Source organism: Lepisma saccharinum, chromosome 13, assembly GCF_977018435.1.
Source record: "Lepisma saccharinum chromosome 13, izLepSacc3.1, whole genome shotgun sequence".
Classification (NCBI taxonomy): Eukaryota; Metazoa; Arthropoda; class Insecta; order Zygentoma; family Lepismatidae; genus Lepisma; species Lepisma saccharinum.
Window position 1 is genome coordinate 20,569,194 of NC_139241.1, and position 22,493 is coordinate 20,591,686.

At 38.5% G+C, this 22,493-nt stretch overlaps 1 non-coding gene across 1 annotated transcript; it reads left to right on the top strand.

Moving 5' to 3' along the window:
- The first annotated feature begins 11,057 nt into the window (after positions 1–11,057).
- TRNAT-UGU (transfer RNA threonine (anticodon UGU)) lies at positions 11,058–11,129 on the top strand. Its single transcript has one exon. It is a non-coding gene; the product is annotated as a tRNA-Thr (tRNA).
- Positions 11,130–22,493: the final 11,364 nt, after the last annotated feature.

Here is a 22,493-nt window from a genome sequence, read left to right on the forward strand (position 1 = left end):
CAAAACAGGAAGATATACAACCTTAGTGACAATGAAGTTCGACCAGTCACAAATATAGGAGTGCGTTGTGAAAGAAGGAGAACACATGCATATGCTGAACATATTTTATTCAGAAGGCTACATGGAACAAAGGAAAACCTAAATTTCCGCTGCAACGCAGCAATGTATGGTGTCCACACAAAATAAAACATTTTCGTCCATCTACCAGTGGCGAAGCGTCCTATGAGGCCAGGAGGCCGGGCCTACCCTCGCCATTACTCTTTTAAAGGTGTATTTACTTATTTCGTCAAAACATATGTAATGCAATGGAAAAGTTTGGAATTTTCATTTATGATAATTACAAAAAAATTCTAACCCTGTCCAGTATACGAACTTTCCACGGAGTGAGGCACATTTGCTGGGGCCTCTTCTCTTCACATTCCGTCCTACGGTCGTATATGCGGGAAGCCTAATCTTACGAGTACTGTACGTATGCTTATAAAGTGCTCCTGAGGCCGGCCTCGCGGTGTTACCCACTAGGACGAACAGCATATCAGCAACACTGCATTTCCGCCAGGGTTGGAAATTTGTGGTGTACCGGCATTTTTTATAAACATTAGCCTGTGTTCGTGCAGAGAGACTTCTATTTCATTGTACATTCTCCATATTTTGTACGAAACTTAGGTTTTCCTTCCTTTTATCGACAAGTGTAAGTGAAATTGAAAATTACGGAGTACTGTAGTTCTGACTTCGTTTTCTGGTCAGAGTGCTGATGGTCTTGTCGATTCACCCAACACCGTAGCGTAAACAGAAAGTCCAAAGAACACATATTTGTAAAGTAAGTCTTCATACCAAATTACGTAAATTAAAATGATAGTTACGCCTTATATTTACAAAGTAGTTTTACTTTCACTGGGAATAGAATAATTTATTTTTATCATAAACGGGGATTCTCCCGCTCGTTCACCCTCTGGGAAAACTTGCCTCCTGCTCACGACTCTAGAAGGGAGCTTGGCGCTTGGCTCGGAGCGCGAGGTTCGTGGCGGTAGAGCTTTGTTTTTGATTGGTGTCGTGTGCAGCGATCAGATTTATGCAAGAAGTGCTGGACTGAAATGCAAGAACAATCAAGTTCTTAATTGAGTGAAGATGTAATCATCGGTAAGGTAGGACCCACTTTTGGTCTTTCATGTTTCCTTCTTATAACAATCATTTCTAAAATGTTTTCAAGTATATTTTCCTTTGCAAGTAGCAGTGGCAAGTGACAGCAAAATATTTTAAAAAATTCAAAGTTGTTGAAACGTTATTTAATGCGTTAACACTGTCGTTGAATAAATATTACAAGCAGATATTTTTTTATGCAGCCGACACAAGCGAAGAGGTAGGCAGTTTCGTTTACCCTGAAGGGATAACAAGAGAAGAGGGCGGCAAAATAAAGTACAATGCAAGGGAAGACTTTTTTTTTGGGTTTAGGACAAAGAGGGTTATGGGGTTGCGCGGGCCATGTCTGTTTCAGGTCTGGCGGAACAGGCCAGTGTTGTCACATTGGATTGGCAGAAAAGAGCTAAATTGCGCCTAAAATTGGGATTCTATTCTCTCAAGCAACTACATTTATTATAACCTGTTTATATGTTACATAGTAACCTGTCGTGTTGCCGGGTCCCAAACAAGGATCCTATGTTCTATTATCACGTAAAGGTGTCTACTAACACAAGGGGTAGAACAAACTAGGATGCGAAGTATACACACTGAATGAGAGAGGTCACCTTTACTTATGTTTTTTCTTGAAAGCCCCGTAGTCGTCATCCTAACACGTTACGAAGCCAGGTGACCTAATTGTGGTCATGTCAATGTTTCCTGGTCATCTTTAATTCATTCTCCATACATTCTCATCGTCACGATTAGCATAGATCAGAACAAATGAGACGAAAATATCCAAAATTTAAATTATGTTTACTTGCACATACAGGTGTCAGAAATTCATTTATTTAGAAAGCCAAGACTGGAATTAACTACAACCATTCCTTTAGTTAGACAACAGATAACAATGGTGTTTTCCTCGGTGCGAGGAAGTCTTACTACAAAATCTAAGTTGGCAGCAATAGAACATACCAAACTGACAGTCGCTGAAAGTGCGGAATTCTGTCGTCTGCTCACGGCACAAACGTCAGACTGACTGGGGTTCTTCTAGCCCTTTTCACCTCAATTGCAAAATAAATAAATAAATTTAGAAAAAAGTGATGAATTGACAACAGGGCTCAAGCACTATTCGTTGGATTTTCGCGATGTCTCATGATTGGTAGTTCTTTCTGGAGGTCCGTGCATAAATCAGGGGTTGAAAAAATACAAACAAATAAAAAAACAGAAATGAACAAAAATCTAGATCGATGACATCTGGTGGGTGGGGGAGAACGTCTAAGACATAATTATCGTGCTGATGGCCGGTAACAACACTTTTGAAAACTTCACGCCACTGGCAAGTAAAGAAGCGGTCTGGAGAGACATTGAACCACTCTCCATGACATAGCCCCCCCTCCCTTTCTTTTTACAGATTTAAGCAACTAATGGAAATTATCGCACTTCTGTGCCTACCCTGCTAGGAACTCTACGCTTCGCCACTGCCATCTACACGTGACATTGAAGTTCGACCACCGTTAGAGGGGATCCTGTTTACCATGGTGTGACGCCGCCCCGTCGGCGAATAACTGTGGCAATGCGTCGAGGCATGCTGCGGACGAGTCGTTCAAGGTATTCCACATCGATGCGGTGCCATTCCTCCTGCAGGCAGGCGATAAGAGCAGCCACTGTCGTGGGTCCCCTCTGTTGCACACGTCGCTTAAGAACACGCCACACATTCTCAATGGGCGAGAGGTCGGGACTCGATGGTGGCCATGGCAGAGTTCGCATTCTCTTGTCAGCCGCGCTATGAGGCCTGGCATTGTCGTGTTGAAAGATGAGACGCCGCCTGTGGAACAGGTGCCTTCGCACTGTGGGAAGATGCCGCTCCAGTATGCGTGTATAGGAGTGTGCATTCACAATGCCCTCACAGACGTGTAGTGGGCCAACCCCAGATGCCGTCATGCATCCCCATACCATCACTGACGCAGGTTTCTGTATCCGACGTGCATAACATTTTGCTTCATTCTGTTCCTCCTTCCGACAAATGACTGTTTTCCGTATTTCCCGTACACAACATTGAAAATGGATTCGTCCGTCCACAAAACCCTGTTCCACTGTCGAAATGTCCATCCCCGGTACATTCGTGCCCACCGTAGTCGATTGCCTTTGTTCAACATGGAAAGGAAGGGTTTACGTTTCGCCTTGTACACTCGGTAACCGCATCGTTGTAGGTAACGGCGAATGGTTCTGGTTGACACTTAAATAGGAAAGCGTTCTCGAGTCCACAGTCGTAATTCGGCCACAGAAACATGATTGTTGGTCTAGATATAGCGCCTAAATATCCGTAGGTCACGCACGCTCAGCAGGCGTTTTCGACCGGGGGCCTTACCTGGCTCTGTAGTACCCGTATTTTGGTGGTGTTTGATGATGCAGTGGACGGTTGACTTGGGTAAGTTCAGTTGGCGCCCTATTTCCCGTTCACTGAGTCCATCCCGTTGCAACTAGACCACTCTTCTCCTCACGGTGTTGTCAATAGGTTTGCCCCTGGCCATGGTGATAATGCACTGCGGTTCCTCGGTGCACAGCACGTTCTTATATACGGCGGACTCCCTTATCGTGTCCGTGACGTCATGCTTCCGTCGAATGCGCCACTATCTGTAATTTTTCGTATGGGTCTGGTGCCTGGTCGAAGTTCAATGTCACGCGTATAGTTCCCCGTTTTCGTTCTTTACGTGACCTTGGGTGCAACATGCTGGGATCACGATTCTTGCCTGCTCACACGCTTCCTCTTACACACATGCGTCACTTCTGCGGGTCACCCATTCCACCGCCTATGCCTCTGTGCATTTAATCACGTATTCCTTTCTGGTCGAACTTTATTGTCACCGAGGTTGTATATACAAAATTCACTATCCTCCAGACACAAGATTATTAGACAGTTGTTTATCTGGAACATTCCTTTCCAGGTGTTCCAGCAGGTGGCCTTCTCCTGTCAACTCTTGTTTCACCTGACAGGCGATTTAGATAAACCTACACATTTTTATCAACATAAAAACTAGATTCCAATATTAATATTTCTTGTACTTAGACATGGTACATAACTTTTTACAAACTGTTTACTATGTTCGATAGTCATTGTTTTTCATTTTGAACACGTACGTTCATTAATTCACATTATAAACTCATCATAACTCAACATAACACAACACGTACGTTCATAAATTCACATTACAAACTCATCATAACTCAACATTGTAACTATTGTGCTCGTCACAATATAATCCCCTCTCTTAGGAAACATTTTCTGCGTGAGACAATTAGTCAATATACATTAAATTGTCGAACAAGAAGAAAATTTACAATAAAAGGGGCACGATTACAAACTGCTTTCTACAAACACTAACGCAATACAATATTTGCGTTCAAACATGCCATTCATACATAATTTAGGCAATTTTTTTGTCATATTATCTTTATACAAAGAAGCAAAATTTATGACTTTCATAAATATACACAAATATTTATGAAAAAAACTAAATATGCTGACCAAGGCAGTAATTTATTTTATTAAAAACATAAACGTAACGTTTCAACATTCTAGCAAGGTCTTCATCAGACTCTGTATCAAGTACAAAAGTAACAAGATACACAAAAAGGGCATTATATATGCACAAACATTACTCCCTCCAGACTATTAGAAAGTTGTTAGGAACTTTCTAGTAGGTGGCTTTCACTTGCCAACTGTACTTTCACCTAAAAGGCTAAACATAATTACTTTCATATAGAATGTGGTTGGACTTTGTTCTCACGCTCTTTTTCCTTCATTTTTCTCCCTTCTCCTCTCCTCTTTCTCTCTTGTCCTTTCCACTCTTTCTAACACCTTCTTCCATTCTTTGTTTAACTTCAGTCCCCCATTCCAGTTCATTGTGTCTTCTTCACCTTTCTTCTCTATTTCCTTGGCTTCCTTTCATTTTCTCACTAGCATTCTCTTCTCCCTTCCTATCTGCTTAGCCTCATCCCACTCTATGTCATGTCCTGTTTCTCTCGTGTGTTTAAATATTGCATTTCTCTCTCTCTCTTAAGTCGTACATCATCCCTATGTTGTTTCAACCTGTCTTTCAGCCCTTTTTTAGTTTCTCCTATGTACACACGCTGACATTCTTTACATTTCACTTAGTAGATAATCCTTCCTCTTCCTCTTCTCTGTTCTCCTTTTTCTTGCTTGCAGTCTTCGCTATTCCTAAGATGCTTCTCCCTCCCTTCCTGTAAGTCTTAATTCCCGCTTTCCTAAGCACTTTGCATATCTTTTCTGTGGTCTTCCCCATACTCCTTATTCCAAACCTTCTCTCCTCTTTTTCTTTCTCTTCCATTCTCTCCTGCCCATTTTCTTACTTCTTCTGTTTATGTCCAGTCTATCCTGCTTCTCATAGCCATTCTTTTCCAGCTGTTTCCACAGGCTATTTATTTTGCCTTCTTTTTCACATTCTTTCGTGCATATTTTCTTGATTCTGTCCTCCATATTCTTTATAAAATTTCTTTTTGTCACCTCACTTACATCACTTCTTTTGTGGCAGAATACACCTGCTGCACACTTCTTCTGATGCCAAGCGGTTTCAATTTCTTGTCCTCTTTTCCTTTTCATCAATATATCTAGGTAGCTTAATTTGTCTTCTTCTTCTATTTCAAGTTCCAATAATATCCCTCTTTCTTCATCTTGTATTTCTTTGGCAAAAATGTCGAGCTGCCTCTTCGTTCCCTTCCATATGCCAAAACAATCGTCCACATATCTGCAAAAAAGAATTATTTGGTCACCTCCTTTTTCTATCACTTTCTTCTCCCATTCATTCATAACCAATTCAGCCAATGCTGGGCTTAGACTAGAACCTATATTTAGTCCTTCACTCATTAACATTATTTTATCTCTCATTATACTGTAACCGTTATTCCAAATGGTTTCCAGCGCCTTCACTACCCTTTCACTACCCCATTCTCCTATAATTTCTTGTCCCATTCTCTTTTTAATAATGTCCAAAACGTGTCCCCTCTTGATGCTCGGGAACATACTTTTCACGTCTAAGCTGTGTATCTTGTTACTTTTGTACTTGATACAGAGTCTGATGAAGACCTTGCTAGAAGATTGAAACGTTACGTTTAGTTTATGTTTTTAATAAAATAAATTACTGCCTTGGTCAGCATATTTAGTTTTTCATAATCATGGAAACAAGGCTTAATGGTGTTACAAATATTTAATTGAGAACACAGAAAATAAACACAACATTATTCACAAAAATCATTTGGGTTACACATTGTTTGCTTTTAATAGTTCTCTTCTCTTTTCTTCTGTACACTTGAAAAGTTTTAAGATTTGTTAAGTTCTGCTCTTGTTCCTTTGCTGCTGGCGTCGACAATGATATTAAGTGTGCTTGGTTATTCTTAACTTCCTTGACTTGATAAGGACCAACATATAAGCTGAAAAATTTGTGAATGCTATTACTAATAGCTTTGCTTTTAAGATGGTTTCTAACAAGAACCAGGTCACCAGATTTTATCGGATGCTTAGGTTCATTAAAATCGCTTTTAATATTTGGGTTTTTCTGTTTTATATTTGCTTCAGCCATTATACACTTTGTCTTCCAGGGTAAATGTTTCAAGTCATCTGACCAACTTATTTTGTCTATTATTTCATCGTGATAATCAACATGCATAAAAGCTCAGATGGTGTCAAACCGGTTGTTTTCGATTTTGAATTATTCAATAAATGAACGACAATATTCACATAATTAAACCAAAGTTTATGGTTATACTTACAAAACATTCTCAATAGTCTCACCAGCTCTTTATTGTAACGTTCGACAGGATTGGTAAAAGGTGCATATGGTGAAGTTAACACATGTTTAACACTCACAGAATCCAAATAACTTTTTAATTCAGTTGACTTAAATTGCGAACCATTGTCGTTGAGAATTACCTTACACTTTGGGTAATGATTAAAGTAAATTCCAAACTTGTTAATTATTTCCTTTGAGGTTGCACGTCGAAGACAATAAACCATCACAAATTTACTCATTACATCTACAATGACTAATATATGTTGGAAACCTTTAGACAAAGGTAATGGACCAATTAAGTCGGCTGAAAGAGAGTAGTGAGGTTTGGTTGAACACATATGTAATTCTTCCTTTGAAATTTTAAAGATGCATTGTTTATCCCTTGCACATGAAAGACAGTTTCTTAAATAGTCCTTAATACTTTTACGCATTCTAGGCCAATAATAAAACCTTTTACAAAAATTATAAATTTTAAAGTAGCCGAAGTGTCCGTTTAAATCATGCTGTTTATACAAAACATCTCCAATTAAAGCACTAGGAACTATTATCTTCCAATTATCATCTACATAAGGTTTGAAAAATAGTATGCCATCATGAACGGAATACTTCCTTTTAATTATCAGATTTACGTCTTGAGATTCCAATTTTCTTCTTAATGACGAACAAAGATCTTTTTCTTGTGCATTTGGTCAGAAATTGGATTCTATATCAGAGATTACATGATTTACGTACATTTATTTAATCGTATTCACTGGTGATTTACTAATAGGATAACGACTTAACGTATCAGAAACTGGATTTTGAGAACCAGATACATGTTCGATGGTAAAGTTGTATGATTGTAGCTGAGAACCCATCGGTTCAACCTAGGGTTCAGTGTCCTTACAGATTCAAGCCAGCACAACGATTTGTGGTCACTGTAGATTGTAAAATGTCTTCCAGTAATATAAACTGTAAACTTTTCCACTGCATAAAGAATAGCAAGGCATTCTATTTCATGTGTACTGTACGTGGTTTCAACTCCTTTCAAAGTGCGACTGACATACTGAATGACATTTCCATTTCCATCTTCATTCGGTTGCCAAAGTACTGCTCCTACGCCGATCTTAGAACCATCAACATTAATACAGAATTCCTTATTAAAATAAGGTTGTCCTAATGATGAAGATGATAAGATTAATTTATTTAGGTTATTAAAGGACTGCTGATGATCTTCCGTCCAGCACCAGTTTGAGTTTCCTTTCAGTAATTGATACAAAGGAGCAGCAGCAGTTGCAAAATTTCGCACAAATTTTCTCCTCCAGTTAGCCAAACCCAGAAAATGACGAACATCCTTCTTACATTTTGGAACTGGAAATTCGGAGATTGCCTTATTGCTCTCTGGATCTACTTTTATCTCGGTGCCAGATATTATGTGTCCTAGAAATTTAATTTCAGTCCTAATGAACCTACACTTTGACAATTTTACAGACATATTTACCTTGTGAAGTGTCTCTAGCACATATTTCATGCTCATAATGAGAAGACAAATCAGGTGAAAATATAGGAAGATCATCTATGTAACAGATGAAGAACGAACTTGTAGATGGATTAAAAATCGGATTCAATCTTTCCACAAAAACAGATACAGCTGACGTTATGTCAAAAGGCAAGAATTTAAAAACGTACTGTCGACCTCTGTATGAAAATGCCGTATACTTGTAAGAGCACTCTGTAAGTGGAATTTGGAAATAACCCGATGATAAATCCAAGGTTGAAAACACTGTAGCTCCTTGGAATCTCTGAAGTAGTTCATTAAGGGGATTCTAAAGCCATGTTAAAGAATAGGCCCAAATTCCCAGTCAAAATCGTAGCATTAAGATAGATTCGGTAAGAAAGAAATTTTCTGATATGAAAGATTGTTTTATTCACTAGAACCTGAAATACCTATAATTTTGTTACGATTAAAGGTATTTAAGTAAATAACAGAAAATATTAGGTCTCTGTCATGTTCAAACTGCTCCGTACAGATGGCGTTGAAGTGGTAGTTCTTGTCAAGACCGGTGCATTTTTGTCTTTTATGACCAGTAAGCAAGATTTTGTTGTGAAACAACGAATCCAGTGTGTAGCCGCCAGTACCTGAAATATCATGTGAAAAGGTGAAAACCAGTGGCGTGCGGTGCTAAATCAGGCAGGGGAACAGCTGACATGCACTTGCCCCCTCCCCTCCCATATCTATCGTAATATAATACAGTAGACCAATGAAAATTCAACCCTTGTTGAAATGAACGAAATAAACATACGAAACATATGCTAAAAAATTTCAGAAGTCACATTCATGAAGCACATTAAAATTATGAAAATACCAATGTTAAAGCAAATATGATATAATGTAAAGAAAACATTAAAAACAAAATTGTTGATGCGCAACATAGGAAACATTAATAAAAGCAATTTATGAGTGAACAGAGAAAAAAAATGTTTTGTCGAAACCGGTTTCATCTCTCTATCTGTAGATTAAGTTGACATTTTTTTTATAGTTGAGCATTGTAATTCAAACGTCCTCAATGCAATAATGGCAATCAGATGGCCGAGTTTTTTCATGACGTCCACTCATGGGCGTCCGGAAGGGGGCAAGGGGGGCCCGTGTCCTCCCCCGGAAAATGAAAGTCAACCAAAAATTATATATTTGCCACATATAATTTCATTTCAGCCACAATAATATGTGTTAATTATTGCATGAATATGATAAATTCAAATTTAAGCAATGTTTTTTTGAGGGTACAACACTATTATTGGGGAAAAGGTACCTTGCTTGCCCCCCCCCCCTGGAAAAAATGCCTTCCTTTGCTTTCCCTGGAAAAAATCCTGCGGACGTCCATGCGTCCACTAGATTTGTAGAAATTGTGACAAAACCCGAACTGTTCCAAACTCCCTTCTCGAGAACAAACAAGGACAACAATAATTTGCCGCTGGAAGAGTATACAGTTACAGAGTTGTAGTAACTTGTTTGAAAATGCCTTGTGTACGATTTAGTTTTAGTTTTTAATTCGGTTAGGATAGGTGTTGGTTTGCTGTCTTTTCTGTAAAGTTCAATGAACTAAAATCTTTCGTCTTCAGCCGGTCGATCATACAACACTCGCAACATTCGCTTTGTCCTGCCGCTGCGTGCGTCTTGGGGCTGGTGGAACAGGTGGATGCGAGCTGTTCCCTCGGAAGTTATTTCGCAGCGTTTAGCCAAGGCATTTAGCAGACGCTTAGACTGTAGAAGATTTTTCCAGTTCGTTATGAATGACAGACGCAATTTTGCAATTAGATTAGGAAACTATAGACTTACTACACTCAAACCCATCACTACGACGCAATTAAAATTTAACACATAGCAAAAACTCGAAGGAAAACGAATTCGCTATGTTTCTCGTAGGGAACAGCTAGAGAGTTCAGCTTCCGCGGCACCATGAGGATCGTTTACCTTCGCGCGTGGTCGGAAATACTCGGCAACAGACAGCAGAGCGTGGGACGACGAGGGTAGGTGAAGTAAACAAACGTCCAGTCACGGTGAAAGTTTTCCTTCGGCGTGTTGATTTCGGAAGAAAGAAGTGTTCTTATTATGTAATTATAGATAATTTAAATAGCTAAAAAGGGCGATAAGTAGAAGGGAACAGCCTGTTCCCTCTGTTCCATGGAGGGACCGCCACTGGTGAAAACATTTCGTATCTTCAGAAAGTAGTGGTTATGCTTATGGTTTTTGAAATGCCATATCGTCGTGGTGCTAATTTTAGCATACACTGTTGCCAAAATTTCACTCAGTGTTTTCTAACGATATGATCGATCATTAGAAGTGCTTGATTGCCCGAAACTCAAACCAACCTACCAGAGAATAACTAATGTAACTACTACATACAGTGGCCGCGGTGGCTCAGTCGGTAACGCGTCTGACTACCATGCTCAAGGTGCCGGGTTCGATCCCTGGCCGGTTCAAATCCGGGAACTTTTCTAACGTTAGAAGCAGCTCCGGTTAGCTCCGGTTAACTCCGCACCCAGCGTCGAATGAGATGGGTACCTGGGGTGTAAAGGCGGTCAGGGGCGTGATGCTGAGGGCATTACCCTCACACCCCCTATACGCCTTCATGGCGTGGCGCTAAGCACAGGGGTGCCCCCATGGCGCAGTGGTAGCGTCTTTGCCTTGTAATCAAGGGGTCCCGGGTTCGATACCCGGTGGAGGCACAAGTGGTTCGGATCCCACTTTAAACTGTAGGTCCAGTCCAGATTAGCCTTACTGTGCATAAAGTGGACTTAAAACAGCAACTCAAATTCAAGCTAAGTACAGGGGAGCACTTTACCTTTTACCTTTTTTACTACTACATACAGGAGAACAAGGGGACAAATATTTCATCGGGATGTGAGAAAAATGGAATAACTTGAAAGGTAAATCTTATACTTATACTTATACTTGCTTGATATTCTCCATTAAAAGCAAAACGTTTGTAATATGAAACAGATGCAGAATGTATATTTTTTATTTAATGTTGAGAAAATATAATGTAACTTATTTTCTGCATGAATATAGTTTGAACGTATCTGCACGAGGTTGTAAAATTTTAGGTTATGCATGATCCAGATATTTATCGTGTTAGGATTCTTACTAGAGCAAGAAATATGCTTCTAATATGGATTACACTGATTACATATGTTATTATATTAAATCACTATTGCACGAAATGCTCCATCACGATTCTACCTATTTTATTCACATGTACATCGAATCGTTTACAATTACAAATCAGGCGATTGTTTCACAATTTCATTTTGCCCTTGTACGTACATGGTTGAACAAGTCGTTCGGACCTGTTTGCGACATTTTCTCTTTCTATTTAGAAACTAGGAGGTAATTTATACAACTTGCAAATATTCATGTACATGTTAGTCTAAGTAAGATTGGATTTGAATAGATTTGGTATTAGATTTCTGAATGTTCTACAATTTATAGAAACAGTTCTGTTATATTATTTCACTGAAGAACGTCAGAAACCTGTTGTGGAAAGTGTATAATTCTCTGTTCTCTTGACCTTTAATCATTTAGGATAGCTCGTAGTAAAAGTTTATCATAACTTCATGCCTTAAGGTTTGTTCTTAAATTGTAAAAGTACGACAGCTAAGAAACTAAAGTCTACCAATCTACCAATCCATAGTTTGCATGTTCATGGAAAATTTACAAATTAGTATACTTGTATATTAGTAATGATTATTAGCTCTCATATTGTGATATTATTTATTACTTCGTGATCCTGTTAGGTACAAATTAATGTTTAACAAACATTATAAAGTTGGATCTGAGGCACTGAAGTGAACTCCTATCGTGAAGCAAACCAGTAACCTTTTAATTACAAGACGATATCGTCAACCACTGTAGTACCATTTAGACTCATTATTTTTACATTTATTTACAGAAGATACGTAAGTTTTGCATTTCATTATTAATATTTAACTTGTCTAAGGTTGTAACAATATAATGAAAATATTTTTTGGAAATACGTTATAAGTTGTCTCATACACGATGTTAACTTTATTTTTATTCTTCTTTTTCAGATAAGCATTTGAGAGTTGAACTTTTGTAAAAGAGGACGACAAAATTGATTAACAATGGCAACTGTACACCATCGCAGCTTCAGGATGCTATGAATTACAAATAGTCAATTAGGATCGTGTGGAATTTACATAACAGAGTAATATACGCTCTTTGGAGTGCATAGGCCTACATTGTTTTTCGTTTCTCCAGATAAGTTGGTGGAATGGTGATGATTTACTAGACATCTGAAGTCCATAATCAGCACAAGAAATGATGATATATGTACGTATTAATATCAGGCTGCAAGTAGGTAGAAATTATGAATTATATTCTAGAGCAACTAAAAGAAAAAAACAGTGCCTGTGGTGCGATTTGTTTGTCTTGTGTTCTAATGAATGGCAAATAATCATTGAGCTATTTGTTATTTGCAATTTTAAGGGATATTTTTAACCAAAAGCTAGGATATTCAGTTCGTCCTGAACTGGATGAGTCTCGCACAGCAAGAAGCATACCTCTCAGAGAACCAGATAATGATTTACAGGTTACGAGGAGAAAAAGTACCAAAATACATTGAAAAAAATATTAACGTAAATTTTGATGATATCCTAAGTATCTAATCTTAGTAGTCTCGGAAAGCAGAATTTGATGTACGTACTTATGACTTTTTAAACTAATAACTATTGTATTGTATTTGAGGAAACTAGTTAAATATGTTTCACAACAACGATAACACTTTTCACCGATGACCACCTTAAGTCTCATAAAATTATAATTTAGTTAATATATGTTTATACATAAAAATATATGGGTAATAAAATTTGTAACGCCCCGGGTTCGACCACACACACACACACGCCCTCGGCACAACGTTGCAGTTGCGGTATCTCAGAATAGTACTTGACTGCAACGGATCGGGTTCGACGTTGTGACAGGGAACATTATTCAGTTTTACCCATGATGTTAGCTCTTCTCTAGCCGGAGATATGATGTTCTTATACACTCAGGGTTCGGGTATATTTATATATATATAAAATGAAAGTTAGCGTCGAATTAACAAGTTTATTACACTTGGGTGAAATTAGATATCCGCACAAACACAAAGTCACAATATCTCCTGATACGATTTCACTGCCCTTGGTCGTTCCTAAAGTTGCAGGTTCGAATCTCCTCTGCAGACATCTTGGAGAGGGAGGACAGGGACCATTCAATTTTTCGTCCAGGGGGGAATAAGGGACCTTGTTTTTCTTTTAGGGCATTGGGTCGCCTCTGTGTTGACATGGGAACAATAGGGCATTAATTAAACGACTCGAGGAACATTTAAATCTGCTTTCCTAGTAAAGAGTAATATCAACAAAGCAACGGAAATTTACTATAAGCTTATAATAGATAAAGCTTAGTTAAACGTTATTTACTTTAATAAAGCTAAACTAAAGACAGTAATTAAACACTGCTTATTTTTCCTTAATGAAAAATTAACTATCGTTGAACATCACCCTTCGTATAATCTACCTGGTAGGCCAAGAAATATTGCTATCGCTAGTATAATCTACCAGAGTAGGCCAAAAGATGACGTCATTTCTGCATCGACTGTTGTGAAATGTATAATCTACTAGTAGGCCAAAGAATACGGATACCCTTCGCATAATCTACTAGTAGGCCGTCTCTCAACAGTAATTATATTCATGAGCTAAACCGTAGCTTAGAACAATGCGTATGTTCTACCTGGTAGACCGAGAAATATTGCTATCGCTCGTATAATCTACCAGAGTAGGCCACACTGTAAAAAGCCCTCTTGTAATCTTAAGCACCCGTGTGCTAGCAATGCTGGACTATTTGCGGGAGCAGAGCTCAACCAAGGGTCTTCGAAGAGTCAACACAGAACTAACTTGCCGGGGCCGCGTCGCTGCTTATATACAATTCCGAGCGCCGCGCCAGCGCCTCTAGTGGATACTCGTGACCTATGAGAGCGCTGCTTAACATTAGTGCCATCTATACAGGTTAACAATGAACTATTAGAAACAATAACGCTCTCTAGTGATATATGGTAGAACAACGTTCTCTACCAAGCATAGCAGTGAAATCCTATGCAAAAGCGATAACAAAACCGATAAGATTATACAATGCTATTCAACAATGACAATAAAAAGAACAAATGCGTAACTTAGTAACGATCTAGCAGGATCGTTGCAAATTTAAACTAATTCTCTGTTACTAAAAAATGAAAATCTGGCTTTTATTTTTGTTTGGAAAAATATATTTTTGTAGGAATGTTGATCATCCAAGAAGTTGTGTATTTCTAAGATAATTGTCGGAGATTGCATGTATATGTACTCATGTCGTAGGTGTACTAATATAAAAAAAGGTAGGGAGGGACACGTGCAGTTGTTGGTTTTTGGTAATGGAAATATAACAGTAAATTGTAGATATAGTTACAAATTATCCTTTCTGTGCATAAAGTGTACTTAAAACAAAACAATAAAAACATGATTATTATTATTATTATTATTATTATTATTATTATTATTTCCAGGGCACAGGAGGTGTCAAATTAGGAGGAAGAAGAATAAACTGCATAAGATTTGCTGATGACATGGCATTATTCGCTGAGGATGAAATAACCATAAATAGTAGCTATGTTAGAAGAGTTAAACAGCAGCTGTGAGCAGTATGGGATGAAGATTAATGTAAAGAAGACAAAGGCAATGGTTATAGGACGGAAACCAAGGAATATTAATGTGAGAGCAAACAGTGAAAGAATCCAGCAAGTGGATAGCTTCAAGTACCTCGGATGCACTATAAGCAGTGACATGAGCTGCAACCAAGAAGTGAAAATGAGAATCGCAATAGCAAAATAAGCTTTCAATAGAAGAAAAAATGTTTTTTGTGGACCCATGGACATAGGTCTAAGGAAGAGATTAGTGAAATGTTTTGTGTGGAGTGTAGCACTATATGGTGCAGAAACCTGGACGTTGAGAAGAAATGAAGAGAAACGACTCGAAGCTTTTGAAATGTGGACATGGCGAAAAATGGAGCGTGTAAAATGGACGGACAAGGTAAGAAACGAAGCCGTACTGAAAAGAGTTGGTGAAAAAAGATCTATACTGGAGACCATCAAGAAGAGGAAAAGAAACTGGTTAGGACACTGTCTAAGAAGAAACTGCCTGCTAAGAGATGCCTTGGAGGGAATGGTTGAAGGAAGAAAAGTCCGTGGAAGAAAGAGATATCAGCTTATGGATGATATTAAATTAACTGGGTTGTATGCTATTACGAAGCGTAAGGCAGAGAACAGGGAAAGCTGGAGATTGCAGTGGAAAACCTGCCAATTAGGCAGAAAACAATGAATGAATGAATTATTATTATTATTATTATTATTACAATTTTAATAATCATCCTTCTTTCAGTCCGGCATTTGCTTGACAATATTGCGAATTTGCGGTTGAAGAAAATTCTTTTCCATGTAAAAAGTAAAGAAAAACTAACACTTAATTTGGTTACTAGTTATTTGGAGGATTAACAGAGTTACAGTTACTAATTTCTAAAAGTAATTAGTGTTAATTGAAAATCTTGTCACTTGTTAATGTAATTAATACGTTACTTCCAAGGACTGGATATCAGCCAAGGCCGCTTAAAGGATTTTTTCTCAGGGAGGCAGTAGTGCTCAAAGTGGGGAGAACGTGGAGTGATGACATCCTACAATTAAGAAAATACTCATAAATCTTCCCCTTCTAGGATAATTTTCGCGGCATCCCACCACCCACTGCACGTTCTCCATGTTGTCCATACAAGCTTCAGCTCACCTTTCCCCAAACTGGCAAATTTATGAAGAAAATATGGTAAAGATTTCTGATAAAAGCGAGAAATGTCGTCAAGTAGTGTTGTGCAAAATGGATTATCTGTAAGTATCTTTAATAGGTGGGTTTCATGTGACGTCAGGATGCGCAGAACCACCATGTTTGTATCCAATTTTATTTGTCGTTTGTAAGGAAATATCCACCACATAGCGTTCGTTACACCTGCACCAAATACACGTTTATTTTAAATCACGAATGTCTGTGTTAGTATCATCTGTCCGCCGCTTGATACAAGAACTAGCCTCAATCATGGCTGCTCGAAGTCATAATTCAACAGTTTGTAACGTAGGTGAAACACACATATTATATCGTAGTCAGCGCAGCAGTTGCATCAAACGTAATTGTATTATTCTTATTTGCTCTGTTTGGTGTATGAATTAACCACACGATTGTTTCCTTTTTTGGTAATATTTTGAACTTTTACTACTTTCCATTGCTGTTACACTTCCTCTTTTTTTTCTTATAAGAGTATCTAACTGATCACATAAAAATCAATAACATTGCTGCACACCTACGAATTTTGTCTAAATTCCACTAATCAACCTGACGTCATCTTTCATCAGTAAATACCATGATCGACCGCCCGACCCTGTGGCCGAGTGGTTAGCACATCGCGCAGCGACGCCAAGGGTCCCGGGTTCGAATCCCGGTCGGGCTTGGTTGTTTGTGAATGTCCATTCATCAATTTCATAATTTCATCACTCATCCCCATCTTCGCAAATTAGCCAAGAGGCACAAAACGCGAAGTAAAATAAACTAAAATCAAAATCAAATCAAAACCATGATCGACCAACCTGTATGTACTTACCTTGATGATGCGCGTAGATCTGGCAACATTGCACTCGGTTGCCATGACAAATCGTGCTGCCCTCTGTTATCGAAAAATTACCGCAAAATCACATTTAGTACGGCCTTAATCGGTTCCACACCAACAAGAGGAGATATCACATGTTTATTTAAACGACGAAAATCAACAACTGGCCGCCACTGTCCACCCGCTTTTGGTACTATATGTAGCGGATTTAAATAAGGTGAAGCCGATTCTTGAATAACTCTCCAAGACTTCCATTTAGTGAGTTCCTTCTCCAAATCATCTCTTCGAGCTATAGGTATAGGATATATGGGAGCCACAATTGTTTCTGTTGTATTTAATTTAATCTCGTAAGGTTCTACTTTAGCTTGCCTTGGTTTATCAGAAAACAATGTTCTGAAACTTAAAAAATAAATCATACATTTCATCAGTAGCAATCAACAAACTATTATCAGCTAATGAAGCTTGAGATCGGTTTCTGATGCTTAGTAGTTTTCACCCTCTTTTTCCTCAGAATTCTTAGCAAATGTTACAAAGTTACTTTGAAGAGAACATGAAGGAAATATGTCAGTCGTTTCTAAAACATAATTAGATTGAACTCCCTTATCACTTGATTATGTGATATTTTGCTTATTGAAATCAATTATTGCTCCGAAGCGTCAAAGAAATGGCAATCTTAATATTACTTCAGCATGTAACTGCTTAATAACATATAACTCTATATGAAAGTGCTCTGAAGCTATTATTAAACTAATATTCTTAGAACCAATAACTCTAAATCTTTTGTCACCAGCAAAATAAAATAATTTAACATTATCCACTGAATCTAATCTAGCAGTAGGAATAATAGTTTTCAATTTTAACCAAGTTGCATAATCCATTAAATTTGCTTGAATCCCACAATCAATAATACAGTTAATGGTTAAATTACAAATTTGACCCGGCAACATAATAACTTTTTTGTTTGAAACCAGAACATCGTCATCGTCCATTACCCATTCTGGTTCAGCTTCATACCAATCGTGTACAAAGTTTATAGCAAGAACTTCCTTTTGCGAATGGTTGGGAACAATAGATGTGTTGCTCTGAAAATTGAGATTATCTTCAATTGATGTTGGAGTATAGTGATGAATATGCTCCTTGTAATTAACTGGACAGAGGAACCGGAGCTCATTACTCTACCTTACATGTTTAAGGATGAGTGTTCACTTGTATTAGCAGTCGTTCCTGTTAAATTGCGCACTCCACTACTCGAAGGTACTTGACTTTGGGTCACGTTACTGCTAGTCCCGGGTTGTGGTAACAAATTGGAATTATTACCATACCACAAAGAGTTATTAGCTGAATATATACTTGGCTGAGTTACTGTACTACTGCTAGAAGTAAATGGTGTAGTCCAGGGAGAGAATATCGACGGTTGAGTAGGATATTGCACCATGGAATTTGGATTATTTGCTTTCCACTGAGGTAAAGGTATAGATGGATTCATCTGCATACTCTGTGAAGGCCTTAACCACGGTTCAAATAAAGAAGGTTGAGATTGTTGTTTATATTGTTCAGTGTTGCTTCGTACTGTGTTCCAAGTACATTTACCCCCTTGGTTCCTTACTGGACGTTTATCATAACCACTTTGTGTATTTGGTTGAACACTATTCGGAGATGAAAAGCCTTCATCCGTTCGTAAAGTATTTTGGATCGGTTGATTTGAGCATGGATTTGATTGCTGAACATTGCTCGAAATTCTTGTTGCACCACCAATTGTTGTAGGTTCGGTATTTTGGGAATATACAAAATTTCAGGTCTTACGAAAATCTGGCGTTTTGACAGAAACTTGTCCAACATTGAATGATTGTTTGGATTTGTTGTTCAGAAATTTGGTTGTCTTATTTCTTCTCATAAATTCTTCCTGGTCCTCTGGAACTCTAAAAGCTTTGTTTTTTCCGGAATGAACCAAATCAATTCTGTCTAAAATAGATATCAGTCTGTCCATACTTAGTATATCATGACATGATACATATTCCGACACATTTCTCGGTATTTGTCGCAACACTAACTGAATCATATCAGATTCGGATGGGCCATCTTCCAAATTTGAATAGGCAGAATAGAGTTTCAATGCAAAAGTAGCTAAGTTTTCATCAACATTAGGATCATATTTTCTTGTTCGTAGAGCTGCCAATTATGCTTGTACTACTTGTTCAGAAGCATAATGATGCAAGAACTTTCCTACGAAATCCTGAAAACATGAAAATCTCTTCTTATGAGAATTATACCATAACAATGCCTTGCCGTAAAAACACTTATATATACTATTCAGCCTGTATTCATCCGGGACTCCCATTAGATTGAATGTTGAAACTAACTGATCAATATAGTCTCTAGGACTTTGTTTCTCTAAATTTTCCCCGAACTTTGGGAGTAGGTTCAAGTCACTCACTTTTAATATGCGTTGCATAGTCTCATTACAGCCAGTTACTATTGCTTGTGAAGGACGGTTGTTCAACGAAGTCATCGAATTCTGAAGACGAGGTGTCATTTGGTCAACCGGTACTGTAGTTACTACTGTGCTATCCTGATTATTCGGACTTATAAAGTGTACATTACTTCTGGCAGTACTAAAATCTGTGCCGCGATTATATGTAGCATTAATTCGTTCAGAATTATTGTCTAACACACAACTGTTTCTGCAAACTGTTAATGGGCAGGAATTGGTATGATTGCTACAGTTAATAGAATCCGTAGTCATAGCATTTGTTGAACAGCCCGGGAAACAAGCATGGACATTGCTAGTACAATTGTCAGGCGAGTTGTGAACAGAACCGGTGTTCAATTGCCCTTGTAACGAATTATCACAACCGCACAAATCTCGTGTGACATATGAATTAGTGAATGAAGCATTTGCACAGTGTTTAGAATTAACATTATTGATAGCCTGATAACGCTCCCTAACTAATCTGCTTCTTTTCGTTCTCTTGCCCTTGTAGATTTGCATTACATGCGTAGTATTCGAATCTTCACTCCCAAAATCTGTTACATCTGTATCGGATGAAGTTGCGTTTGTATTTTTGCCTTTAAAAGAAACAAATTTCTTCTTTCTCTTAACATGGTTTCTAGTTAAAGCTGTTATTGGAGTAGTTTGTGCAGTTTGAAAATTTACATCGACATTGGCTTCAGACACGTCAGATATTTTATCAACGTTTGGTGGATTATCATTCTCAGGGGCTAACACTTTTGTACTACTAATGTGCCCTATTTTAGTTTTAATATCACCAATCTCATCTTCTAAGCGAGAAATAGATACTTGTTGTTCATTTAGTGTAATTTTAACAGCACTTATATTGCAGACTTGTTCTTCCGCTTGTGACGTTAGTTCGACGAGATGTTCCTGATGAGAAGAAGTCTTTGCAATAAGTGATTCTATATTAGATTGCACACAACTTAATTCCTCTTTAACTTCATTTTTAAGGACGTTAGTATTTATTTTGCAAGCATCAGCCACCTGTTTTATTTCTTCTCGGAGTTCAGCGCGAAAAGTAACAAAAGACTGATTGAAACTTTCTGAAAGAGTCGCTGTTATTAACTCCTGACTTTCAGAAAACTTTTTCCATTTGATCAGTGAGTTGCTGTTTCATCTGCTCTTGGCTCTCTGTAAGCTACTGTTTCATCTGCGCTTGGTTGTCTGTAAGCTGCTGTTTCATCTGCGCTTGGCTGTCTGTAAGCTGCTGTTTCAACTACGCTTGGCTGTCTGTAAGCTGCTGTTACATCTGCGCTTGGCTGTCTGTAAGCTACTGTTTCATCTGCGCTTGGCTGTCTGTAAGCTGCTGTTTCATCTGCGCTTGGCTGTCTCTAAGCTGCTGTTTCATCTGCGCTTGACTGTCTGTAAGCTGCTGTTTCATCTGCGCTTGGCTGCATAGGCGCCGACTCCATGGGGCTTAGGGGGGCTCGAGCCCCCCAATGTTAATGATGTGGGGGCAGAGCCCCCCAAATAATTTTGCTTAAGAGGATCTAATGTATTATTTTTCTTCTCTTGTAAAGTTTACTCTGAACTGTGCCACATGAACTTAACTTTAAATACACATTTGAAATGTTCTAGACCATCAACTTTGGGGGGCTGAGACCGCTAAACCATCAACTTTGGGGGGCCTCTGACCGGAGACAGCAAAACACACGACTTATTACTATATACTAGGTATATAATGATTATTTACTATTAAATATATATTAATCAGAGACATAATGAATTTAGCCAACGACTTGTTAAAGACTGTTTGGGAATCCCCTAAAAGAATGCAAATATTTAGGAATATTATTGATGTGAATGAGAAGGCTGGCCATACTGGACTGCGACCACTTTGCCCTCGTTGGTGGACGTTGAGAGCCTCCAGTATGCAACAGATCTTAAGGAACTATGAAAACCTTCTCAATTTTCTTGATAAATTTTCTGAAGAAGATTCTACTGACGCAGCATCAAAATGTGCTGGATACCTGGAGACAATGCTTCACTTCAAGACATTTTTCTTTCTCTCCCTCTACTGCCATGTGATGGGTCCAATAGAAGAGGTAAACTGAAATATTCAGTCTCCACGCATTGGTGCTACAGAAGTGGAATCAAAACTAAAATACTTGACTGACATCTTTCAAGAAAAGCGAATGCGTTTTGAGCAGTTCTGGCTGAAATGCAGAGAGGGCAAACCGAGCCTCGTTGATGAGCCAGAAGAGACTTGAAAATCCTAATGCTGCCAAACATCACAAGTTCAACACTTCAAAATAGTATTACAAATCAATATGCACTGACGTGTGTGACACAGCAAAATCATGTGTTAAACAAGGACATGAATCTACAGGACTACAAAAAGTAACAGCCGTAGAGAAAGAATGCATCTCGGCTGTGAACAGTTGCACAACAAACTTTCAGCAAACGCGAGAATTCTATCGCCAAGATTTGGATGCCGATAGGCTCTCCTTACACATGTCCATGCTTGGTGATATCGCCAAACAGAAGAAAGTGGTTCTAACTACCATGCGTGACATAAGGAAGTTTCTTTTGGAAGACAGCACCCTCCAGGAGCCAAATTCATGATGGTCCTCCGCACTGTGCCAGTGACGACAGCCACAGCCGAAAGGTCATTCAGTGCTATTCGCCGTCTAAAGACATATTTGAGATCTACAATGAGGCAGAAGAGACTAAGCAGTTTAGCGTTACTCGACATACATCAAACAAAAAAAAAGGTAAAGTGCTCCCCTATGCATAGCACCACGCCATGAAGGCGTATAGGGGGTGTGGGGGTAACGCCTCACACTTTCTTGATCCGGTCGTGAGTGGGTGTGATGTGGTCAGCATCACGCCCCTGACCGCCTTT